Here is a 12430-nt window from a genome sequence, read left to right as displayed (position 1 = left end):
TATTGCCCTCTAGTGTTATAAAAAACATTTGAGCACTCACCAAATTGTGAAACGGGTTCCCAACCTACTCAGCAAAACCTGAATTATTTGATCACTCTTTTAGGATTTAAGCATCTTTAGCCTTTCTATAAATCCAATCAGTAATGCATTTAAAGTGTCATTTTATATACAGAATCAGAATAATTTTATGTATTTTCATCTGACAAACCTCAAGTTCAATCACAAACTCCTGGCTTGGAAATCCTTGTTATATAATAACGTAAGATGCATTCAAACTTCACTTAAAATTTTTTTAAATAAAATCAATGCACAATCATTTCCTCTGTTTATTGTTGGTAAATACATTCATTTTAACAATGAGAAAAAAAATAAAGCCATTCTTTTATCCATCAAGTCTCCGGAAGGGTTAAAAAAAGAAACTTGGATCTATAGATTGGCACAGTGAATCCTTGTGAAGACCTGTTAACCTTTCCGTAAAATGTTAATAAACAAATGAGTGAAAAATAACGTAATCATCTTCTAAAACTGATAGATCATAGATCTCATAGAAAGTGTTTAGTTCATACAAGAACAACTGGTTGTCGTCCCCAGAGCATGTGCTAGCTCAAAAATTAAGGATGGAAATGACAGTGGGGGAATGGAAAGCATATATATTTCCTCTTATATCTGAGTAATCAGAACCCCTCATTAATGGTTAATAGAGCACCGCTGAAAATACTGTACCGTTACATTGACATACATTCTGTAGTATGTGTTTTTGGGACGATTGAACACATTTCTGAGGGTTTCTTATACTCTTCTTATGCTTTAAAGTCCTTTTTGTAGTATAGCGCTGTTTCTTTTAGTTTTTGAATGGGTCAGATTTTCTTTGTCACTCTCACTGTTCAGTTTGTGTTTCCACAGTCGATGCAAGTCCAGTTTGCGGTCAGCAGATATCTAACAGAGACAGAAAGAGTTAGAAAGAGACAAAAAATAGTATCATAATATTATCAAGGTACCGATATATCATGTATCTATGTTAAGGCACAAACGGCTATAAGCAGCTGAATGGTTTTCAGGCACAATACGCACAGACTCCAGTTATCATTTAAGTAACTCTCTGGTAATCCAGCCTTTATGCGTTTTCATCTTACATGTAACTTACTGCAACCCAGAGACAAATACAAGGTGTAAGACCCAGAGGAACAAGTGAAAGGCTAACTGTCATAGTGACATAGAGAGAAAATGGGGCATTAATGGGGAAAAAAGCAAGTCAGAAAATGGACATTGATACCCAAGGCATCTCTGTCACCCTTATTTGAAGATCAGAGAGCTTTTCTTGTCTCTCCGGTCCCGTGACAGAACGGCGTGATTAATACGACCCGGCTAAGCCGAGCACTGTTTCGAAGGACACGGGTGAGTTATCTTAATTGCTTCTTAAAGAAGTCCCCCTCAACACTCAACCGGCACCCCAAGGGCTCTTTAAACCTTGAGGTGAGACCGGCCTAATTTCCGGGGCCTTGCTGTGGCATCCATGCTTCATTCTTCCGTGCAGGAAGCCCACCATGGGATTTCTCTCATTCATTAACAGCAAGGCTGTGGTGGCAATCCACCAACCAAAGCACAATTCCTTTCTCCCACTAATACACACTCTTTAGTTCAGAGAACAGGAAACAGCAGCACACAAACCTACTGACAGCACAGACAGCATTTTAAGGCACCATAAGCTCACTCCCAATTAAGCATCAGGATTGAGACTAAAAAGGTAGGTAGCATAACACTGCTGACTGCTGACAAGATGTTTTGCCAAATTCAAAAGCAGAACTGCATGTAGCTTTTGCCAAGAAGGGAATTGCAGAATGTACTGCGATGAGCTAAGTGAAAAGTGTACATAAGGGTGAAAATGCAGGAAATTAACAATAGCATTTTTAGCTTAGCAACTTGCTAAAGTCCAACTCTACTGGAAACAGTATTGGGAGTATTAGTTGCTCCCCAAAAGCATTGTACTTTATCAGTTTGCAAACATGGGAATGTTAGTTATGAATGTTCTCCAAACAAGTAGCCTAATATTTAAATAAAACGTTGGATGAACCTTCAACTTAAGCATTTCAAGAAGAATCAATCCATGAATTATGTATAAGTAATGTTTTTGTGCTAACGTTTAGAGATCATTAATGAAAACTCTGAACAACTGTTCCATTAACATAACTGCAAGAAGATTTTTGTTTACATTTTTATTGTGCCCTAGAAGGTATCTACCTCGTAGGAAGTAAACCCCAATGCAGCTCACAAGGGTTTGGAGCAGAGCTTGTGTCGTGTATTGACGTCGGAACACACTCACCAAAGCTTGACCTTGGATCTCGTTCTGATACCTGCGCTCCTGGTTGCAGATTTCAGGTGGCTTCTCTTGTGCAACCCTAGGTATCTTGTCTTTTTAAAGCTCTGGCCGCAGATGTTGCACATGTGCAGAGATTTCTTGGAGGCACTCCCTTTTGGGCTACTAGGCTTCAATTGTTTGTCAGGGGTCACCTTGTCGTGGCACTTCTTGTTGCCTGTTTTCAAAGTCTTTTTGGTCATTATGCCAAAAGCTTTTGGAGGCAAGTTCCTGCGTGTCAGATATGGTGAATTGTGTTTGTTGTGGACTTTCACTTCTTCTTGTTGACCTTGAACTTTCTCCTCTTCTTTGTTCAACACGACTTCCGCTGGCTTCTTGACGGCGTAGCTCTCCAGCGACTGGGAGATCCTGCTCAGGTAGGAGGACGTCTTCTTGTGGAGCTCTGAGAGATGGCGTAGCACGTCCCTTTTGCGGCGTGTCTTGTAGTGGCAGAGCGGGCAGCTGTAAAACTTGACAAAGAAGTCTGTGCCATTATCAGTGTGCAGCTCAATGTGTTTCTCCAGGTTTTGCACGGAGCTGAAGGTCCGCCTGCAGAGCTTGCAGAAGTGTGCCTTGAAGTCAAAACCTATGGCGAAGTGAGCCTTGGATGGGACTTTGTCCTCCTTGGGGCTCTTCTGGCTCTGGGAGTTAGAGGAAGAGCTGGGACTGGTGTTGGGATTGTCTGGAACTTTACCAATTGGGCATTTTCATGGAGCTGCATGTGGAATCACTGGAGCTGGCTGTTGAACCAGGAGATACAATCTTGTGAACAGTCTGTAGGTGCCTCTTAAGGTGACCTCGAACCCTGTATGTCCTGTTGCAGAGAAGGCATTTGCAGGCGGCCAGGTCTTCTGTTGGCTCCTCAGGTTCTTCACTACGCTGAGGCCCCTTGTTTTCTTCTCCCTTGTCCATGTTCTCTCTCTCATCTTCCTCATCAATGCTATTGTTCTCCTCTTCTTCCAACCAGACCTCCTCCATGTATGCTTCCTGGCCGTTGGAGTGGTAGTGTGTCCAGCCGTCTGTGTCCATGAGGTTGGAGCTTCGAGATGAAGGTGGCAGGTCGTCTTCTTTGGACAGGTACTGGTACACAGCATTCTGGTTGCCAGCAATGGGATCCAGTTTCAGTACATATTCCTCTTTATCAAAGCAGGGATTGATAGCTTGGAGAAGTTCTTTTATGCTCTTCTTGCGATCTACAGAAGGGTCTGTAACCAGAAGCAGACTTAGTTAAAGTTTCTATTTTATAGAAAACTGAATTTGTAAAAAAAAAAAGTGTACCATGTCCACCCAGACCATTAGATGAAACACTGATAAATCAGATTTGACTCTGTTAGCATGCTTAGATTAACCAATCAAATTTACATGTAGAAGTCTTAAAGGTACAGTAGCTTAAACACTACTAAATAAACCGTAACTATCAACACAGAGTTTACTTCAGGGGAAAATAATGCCAAATAAACTAGGGATGCACGATAATATCGGCACAACATCGGTATCGGCCGATAAAAGCTTAAAATGACCATCATCGGTATCGGCTGATATGAATATTTCTGCCGATGAGCCAAACCGATATTCTCCAAGTTAAATAATTGACCTGTTTTTCAGGTGTGAATGTCTGTCTACATTTGTAAAATAATACATTTATGGTAGAATCAGTACAGAAGAGATACATGGATTTCTCTTCAGTAAAATTAAAGTTTAAATATATCAGGCGAAAATGTTTATATATATCGGTATCGGTATCGGCCAAAATTATTTTGAAAATATCGGCATATCGAATATCGGCCAAAATCCAATATCGTGCATCCCTAAAATAAACTGCAAGTTGTAAGAGTTAATTAAGCTGGCTTTAAAGGCTTTTCCTAAATCCCCAAATCAGTTTAGGTGGAAAAATAAACAAAAAAGGGAAAAACCGGCAATCGTTGATCTCCAATTATGCTTTATTGCCATATGTTGTTGAAAAAATACTCAGGGTTAACTCAACACTGGTCTTTTAGGAGAGAATGAAAAGTAGAAATGCAGTGCTATACTAACCATCAGGTTCAGGCATTCGAGTGAAACAATACATTTCCTTGTGTTTGATCAGATTGGGAAGGCCACGGAAGAGACTGCGGCAGAGTTTGCATTCAAAGATTGTGTCCACCTCTTTGAGGAGAATGTGTTTCAGCTGTGCAGTCCCTGTAAACGAGCGCAAGAGCGCAGTGATCAGACTCATTGCGTTTTTGGTTGGCTCAGACAATGGGCTTAAATTCCTTTCATAGTTTCCATTTCGTTCTAACTGTTCGGTCAACTACAATCATAAAGTGAATTATAATCACATTGTGAATAGACACAGCACCTGTGCGGAAACATTCAATGATCTGCTGGATGCCAGATTTGGAGGTGAGCAGCGGTGTTTGTAGCAAAGGAGGATCTCCAGGTTCTGTGGAATAGACTGCAATAGAAAAACAGTGTACAGTGGGGCTCGAAAGTTTGGGCACCCTTGACAGAATCTGTGAAAATGCGAGTAATTTTCAAAAAATAAGATAGATCATACTAAATGCATGTTATTTTTTATTTAGTACTGTCCTGAGTAAGATATTGTACATAAAAGATATTTACATTTAGACCAGAAGACAAAACAATTGCTGAAATTATTAAAATATCCCCCTGAGCTGGGGGGTGAAAACTTTTGAACACGAAGATGGCCAATGCTCTCAATGCATCTTGTTTCCTTCTGGAGCATCAGTGAATGTTTGAATCTTTTTAAATAGATGTGTTTGAGTCCCTCAAATGTCCTCGGCGTGATAAGATGTATCTCAAAATCATAAAGTCACTGCTTGAAAGGGTTCAAATATGCATCAGGTAACAGAACACAGTATTAAGAACCAAGAGTTCCCAAACTTTGAGGGGGTTATTTTAATAATTACAGCAATTTTTTTGTCTTGTGGACTAAATGTAAATATCTTTTATGTACAATATCTTACTCAGGACAGTATTTAATAAAAATAACATGCATTTAGTATGATCTATCTTATTTTTTGAAAATTACTCATATTTTCACAGATTCTTCCCAAACTTTCGAGCCCCACTGTATTATCAGTGAGTCATATATCACTTTGAAATGTTCAGAACAGTGTTAAACCAATAGATGTGTTGCTGTAAATACAGCAAAGGCATAAACCATCATTCTAAACTCCAGTATATACACGCCTGAGAAAAAATGGCTCATTTCTAAATGCTTGTACCTCAGTTATAATGCTGCTTATCTCTCTTATTAACACTTATGACAGTCCGTCAGGGTGAGTCTCTTTGAATAATCCTCTCCAGACAAACTCATTATACAGAAATGATGATCTGAAGTCTGGTTTGCTGTGCTCATGCCAGTATGTTTTGGATGGCAGATTTCGCCATCCGTTCAGAGATTCAGCTTGTGCTTTCTAAATGAGACTTTATTAAAGTTTGCATTATTGATGGCCGCTGCCTGCAACTGTCTAGATGAGTATTTACGAAAACGTCTGGCTCTGAAACAAAAGCTTTGATTTAATACACATCTCCACTTTTCCACTGGATCAATGGGATACCATCTCATCTGTTTGGGTAATGCCAATATTTCAAGGGGGTGATTAATGAAGCTCTAGTTTGTGGAGACTATTACGTAAAGGACTTTTATTAGTGGAGTTTGCAATAGCAAATATCACTAGAATTATTATTGCTCATACTTAAGGTTATGGATCTGAACAAACACTATTATATCACGGGCGAAGAGTTTCGCACAAACAAAACCCCTTATATTTCCTTTCAAATTAAACTAGAAATGTTACATATTTGACTCTAAAAGAGCATTTTCCATCACCAGAGCTGGTGTGAAGACACAATCCTGTGTGAAGATACGAAGTATGAACACAGCTGTGGATAAAGCGACCAAATCAGACAGACACTGATGATGGGGGTGTTGGTGAATTTATGGCCGGACCAGCCAGCAGAGCCCAGTGGTGTGTTTACAGCGGTCCTCAGAGACTCGCCTTATATTGGAGGTGTTTGATGACTGTGTGAGGGAATTTCCTAGAGGAATAGGCTGAGATTTGCCAATGTCAGGACGGCTAGGTGAGGAGGTGGCAGTCAACACACACCTACACACACTCAGAATCAATCTAGGGCTCTGCTGTTGAACACTGCTGACTGATGTTTGTGTTATAACGGGTTGGTGCGATGCTCTATTCGTCAGTTTCCACTAAACCATTCTGTCTGTACACAAGAGCCCAGGTCCAGGTTTAACACTTGCCAAGTATGTACATGTTTTGGTTATTTCATGGTCAATTTATCAGAATGTTAAATGTTGACTTCTCAACTAATTGAAATAAATATATTTAAGTACTAAAATTACATAAACCAAAACTGGAACAAAAATAAATATGACAAAACTTATAAAAATAATAAAGGCATATAAGAAAAACAAAAAAATATACAAATTAAATTAAATTAAAAAGGCTAGTTTAAAATATGAAGAAAAAAATAACAAATATGACTTAAAAACTGAGCTAAAATTAAAATGAGAAAAAAAATCTGAATTCAGAATATAATTTTATAGATTTAAAGTCTATTAAAAATAAAAAACACATATATTAATATAACTGAAAAAAAAAATTATAATAAAAATGGCACAAGCACAAATTACTGAAACTAAAATGTAAACTGAAATAAAAACGAAGATGACAAAAGCACATAAAAATTACTAAATTTACTAAAATGTCTACAAAATATGCAAATATAAAAATAAAATATTATTAAAATATTATAAACGACTATAATATTATATAAATAATACTAAAATCACACTGCTGAGATCACTAAACTGGAAATATGAAAGGAACAATATGCAAATGGAATAGAGAAAAAGGGAAAAACACGTTTTTTTTCTTTGTAATAATATTATTTTATAAATAATTATTTTGTAAGCTAAAAATAAATATTGAAGTTGAAAGGAATGCACTTTCTTCGAGAGTTTAACACATTTCTAAAAACAAAGCATGAAAAAGTAACATGAACAGGAAGTAAAACAAGTTCACACAAACCTCAAGCCCCTCCCCTGAACCCACCCCTCATCACAGGGGGCGTGGCCTCATGACCTCCCAGTATAATGGGGCAAAGAGCAACTCAATCAATGCCTCAGTCACCATCCCCACACAAACACTTTCATTTCCTCACACAGCCCAGCTCAGTACATTTATAAAGAGCTGATCATTACTTGATAAAAAGCCTGAAGCGTGAGTTACCAGTTCACACTAGTTTATGTATGTGTGTGTAGAGTATCTTCTATTACAGGCAGAGGCTGAGGGGGAGGGGCGTGACCTCTCCTCTGTAAGGGTCATAGACTCTAGTGACCCCTACTGAGTGGGGGACAATACCAGGCCTTTGAGGAATTTGCTGTAATCCTCTAATAGGGAAAGATGGGCCGCTTTTAAAACACATTTACTCTTGTTCGTATAAGGTCAGAACGGATCCCATTGGTCAAGATGCACATCATAGACTTCATTTATATCTAGTATTCATTCAAGATTCATGAAACGGGGGGGGGGGGGGGGGGAGTAGAAGATTACCTAGTGTCTTGCTCGCATGGTCAGGCCCGGGCACAACGGCCTCACCTGTGACCTCATCAGTCTGACAAGACTTCTCATTGGCTGGGGTTTCCTCCATCTCTTAAACACTTCAGATGTGTCTCTGTGGAGATCGAGAGAACAGTAGAGAAATAAAGAGCAATGCTAAACCTTAAACGGTACTGCAGAGAGCTTTCATAGCATGATGTAAGCAAATACCAATAGAGTCCAGATACCTATAAGTTGCTTTTGCCCGGTGTGCGATGGATAATCTAGTGTAATAAAATAGAAGCAGTTAATATCCATAGGTATTTCAATGCTATGTCCATTGTGTATATATTTAAAGATGGTCATCTTTAAGCAAGCCTATTGAAATGAAACAGGAAACAAAAGGAAAAAATAATATGTCTAAGGCAAGCTCTGGTCACAATCCACTTTCATTGTATGGAAAAGAGCAGCATGAACATTCTGCTAAACAGCTGCTTTTGCGATCTACATAAGAACAAATCTACATGACAAGCCCATTGAAAAGTTAATAGAAGCAACTTATATAAATATATACGAAGGAGGAACATGTGTTCACTTCTTGTGGAAAACAGCATCTAAATATGATATATGCTTTATCATAGAGAACAGGTGAAGGTTTGCCTCACATTTGCCACATTTGTCTTTTTCCAAACAGCGATTCTTATTGCTTACCTTCTAAAAAACGTAAGTTAATGACTTAACCTTAATGAACTTAAGGACTAAAAAACGTAATGATCAACCACTAATCTGAAAACTATGGTGTGTTAATGATCGTATAAACAATCAGATATATTTGGTCAACATCTCCGTACAAAACTTATTTTTATAACATGTAAAAATCATTGCTTAAATTTTATTTATTTACTTAATTTTCTTCTACTGTCTTTCCTTTAACATTTTTGAATCAGATGCTAATCTAACACTTGCTGTTAATTTTTTTTAATAATTAAATTATTTCTAGTGTATTTTTTTTTTTACCTATTATGATACGTAAGTGTTATGTAAACAGCTGTTTTATAAAAAAAAGTTTTATAAAATAAAATTTGTTAGAAAATGCATTGTCTGCTAAGTCCAACTTGATAGCTTCAAAGTTCAAGCATACTTAAATATGACATTTTAATATAATAAAGTGAGTTTCATGATTATGACATCACACAAAGCACATTATGAGTCATCACTTCGCATCTGCATATTTAATAACTTGCAATCACACAATGTCCAAAATCTCCTGAAAACCTACACACTGTCAGTCCCCAAAACTCGTGTAAAATACTAAAAAGTTGTTCTTCGTTGCTGTACTTCGGTATGATTTTGGAGGATATGTGCTGTGTAGTCTTACATTTAAACTGGAGGACACCTTGCTGAAGATCTTAAGTGTGAACACAGCTGACAATCAGTCTATAAACAACTGGATTCAAATCTCACACACCAATTAAATCAGCTGCTGATGGGTTTTCATTTACCATTTGGCATCTGGTTTGTCCCAGAACTCCACCCTTAGAAAAAGAAACTACACATGTTGATTTACGAAACATTAAACTCACTACAAAAACAATTAATTCCATGTGGACACTTGATTACTTCCACTCGAGTATGTTTTTGTTCTTTTCCCCCTGCCTTTGATTGCGTCACAGTATCCAAACGTACTGTAGAGCCTAGTTTTTCAGTATTATTACACCTCATCCACGAATGCATTTGAAAGTTCACGCGCAAGAACTAGACAAGGAAGAAGCAATTACAATGCGTTTTAAACCCACAAAGAGCGATGACGCACATGAGAAAGAAATAAAAGACGTCTTCAAATACGCAAAATAAACTTTAGATCCACCGACACCCAAACGAGCAGAACCGAGGCTGCGTGAGCTCCGAACAGATGCGCTTTCCTCGTCGTTGCGCGCAGCGCTGGAGATCCTTGCGTCATTGCGCGCGCTCCCCCGCCTCACAAATGATGAAAATAACAACACAACACAACTAATGTTGTTGACTGTAGACATCCGCATCTAATAAACCATATAAAGCCCTTCTAATGATGTGCGGAATCTAAACCGAGCCTTCTCTTCACCATCCACAGACTGAACAACAAAACCATGACGCCATTTTCTGCAAAAACATCCGCGTTCTGGCAGGAAACGCGGCGCTTTTACGCATTTAAGCCGCGTGTAAAGCGCTTCTTCGAAGGTTGCGAGTCTTATACGAAGCTTCTGGTTGTTCTTACCGAAATAATCCGCGGATTCCCGGAAGATACTTCGACTTTGACACTATGAGCTCTTGGATGGTGTGTGCGTGTGACGCCTCCGCGCGCGTGAATGTGACTCTCCACCACACGCACGTGCCCCACTGAGCAAACTCTGGAGATGTATCTGAGAGCCGTGACCTAGGTGTTCGAATCGCCTAATAAAGACATTTAAACATACGTGGATCCAAGAGACTAATGCATGTACAGTAAATAGCTTCGACTCTCATGCAAATACCAATGCAAATAAATTTACTTAACAAACTCTAAAAGTTTCTATAATAAATTCTTTAGGTGGTCATTTAGGAGCTCAAAATGTTTTATATTTTAAAAAGTTTGTTCATTCCATATTTTTTTTTACTCAATTTGTAATACATTTATATGTTTTTTAATATTTAAAATAGTCCATTAAAATACACGTTAAATTTAATAAAAGTATCAAGTTAATTAAAATATATACCTTGTTTATATATGTAAATACATTAATATTTTTATGATCTTCTGAAATGTATTTCTTCCATTAATATGTATAGAAATTATTTCAATATGCAAATGTCAATGCAAATAAATGTACTTAAAATGGTTTATAATAGTTGATTAAATACGTTTTAAATGTGAATTAATTAACATTTTTAAGATTTTCCTGAAATGCATATCTCCCATTAATTGGTATAAATTATTTCAGTGAGATTATATGACTGCTATAGCATTTTAGCTACGTTAATTACATTAATATAATTATAAACCAAGTAACTTTTCCTGACCTTTGCGTCACCCGAGATTCGCGCGTGAAAATTAATTTACGCGAGCACGCGCATCTCTGTTGTTTGCTCGTGCACGTCAAGCAGAGACTGCAAAACTGATAGATAGATAGATAGATAGATAGATAGATAGATAGATAGATAGATAGATAGATAGATAGATAGATACTTCTGTAAGAAGAAACACAAATGCAAAGCAAGAACACAGGCAAACACAGTTAAGAAAAATGTATTTCTGTAACAGCTGAAATGCAAAATATCATCAAACCTGAAAATACACATCTATTTCATTAAAACACATGGGCCAACAGGATACAAACAGTATAAAGGACACATGAGCTTGTCTTAGGAATGAGATAAATGCCTATTAACACCTCTTATGTCAGATTCTGTACGAATAGTCCAGGTATAAAAATAAGGCCTTCGAAATCTTTACAATTGTTATGGCTGGGTCACATTGAAGAGCTGGAAGTATGGCTATAATATCTACAACATATGCATCTGTGAGAGGAAAAGTGGTTGAGAATAAGCTCATGAACAGGGCTGCTTGTGCAGTGTTAAGACAAACCATCTCGTTAGCAATGACATTCACTAATAATGGCAAAGTAGTAGTATGCACACATGCAACAATACAAATCAGTAGACGAACTGAACAGAATGGAGAACATTACAGAATTAATTCATATTGCTTCAGGCATTTCCCTTGACGTGGAAACAAGCCGTGTGTCTTCCACAGAAAACACTTTATGTGATACGGAGTTCAATGTGTAACCGGAAATGTAGCTTACAATATACAATTATTCCAATTAAACCAATTATGATTGGAATCTCACTCCCATTCCTTTTAAAATCAAGCTACTAAAGAAAAAAAAAAGTTTAAATAAAAAAAATAAAAAAAAAACGATGAATGAACACAAAAATAAAATTCAAATGCAAAAAAAAAAGTATATATATATCTATTTACACACACATTATGGAAACCAATAACTTTTTAAACAAAATCAGAATTGTGATATAAACTCATAATTGTGATTAAAAAATCAAAATTACAAGATAAAAAGTCTCAATTACCTTTTAATATTATTATTATTATTATTATTATTATTATTATTATTATTATTATTATTATTATTGTTGTTGTTCCGTGATGCAAGTGGGCTTCCATAATAATAATAAAAAATAAATAAATAAAAAATAAAAATAATTTAAACAATAAAACATTTTAAGTACAAAACAAACAAAAAAGAAATAAAAACCTATAAATAAAAAATTGCACTGCTACTGTGTGTAATGGTGACATTCATTAATTTCTACAAGCGGGATGATTTTACAAGGACCTATAATAATAATAATAATAATAATAATAATAATAATAATAATAATAATAATAATAATACTTCATAGCTTAATTACAGTTCAAGATCTCCTGTTGATGAACTGTAGTACACAGAGATTTGTGGCACTACTGGATGAAAAACAA

At 36.8% G+C, this 12430-nt stretch overlaps 1 pseudogene; it reads right to left on the bottom strand.

The window, feature by feature from the left end:
* Positions 1–312: 312 nt before the first annotated feature.
* On the bottom strand, positions 313–10341 carry LOC113047896 (zinc finger protein 800-like; annotated as a pseudogene).
* Between the last annotated feature and the right edge of the window lie 2089 nt (positions 10342–12430).

The sequence above is a fragment of the Carassius auratus genome, chromosome 29 (assembly GCF_003368295.1).
Source record: "Carassius auratus strain Wakin chromosome 29, ASM336829v1, whole genome shotgun sequence".
NCBI classification, from domain to species: Eukaryota; Metazoa; Chordata; class Actinopteri; order Cypriniformes; family Cyprinidae; genus Carassius; species Carassius auratus.
Note: the sequence above shows the minus strand (reverse complement) of the source record. Positions and strands in the feature narration are given on the sequence as shown.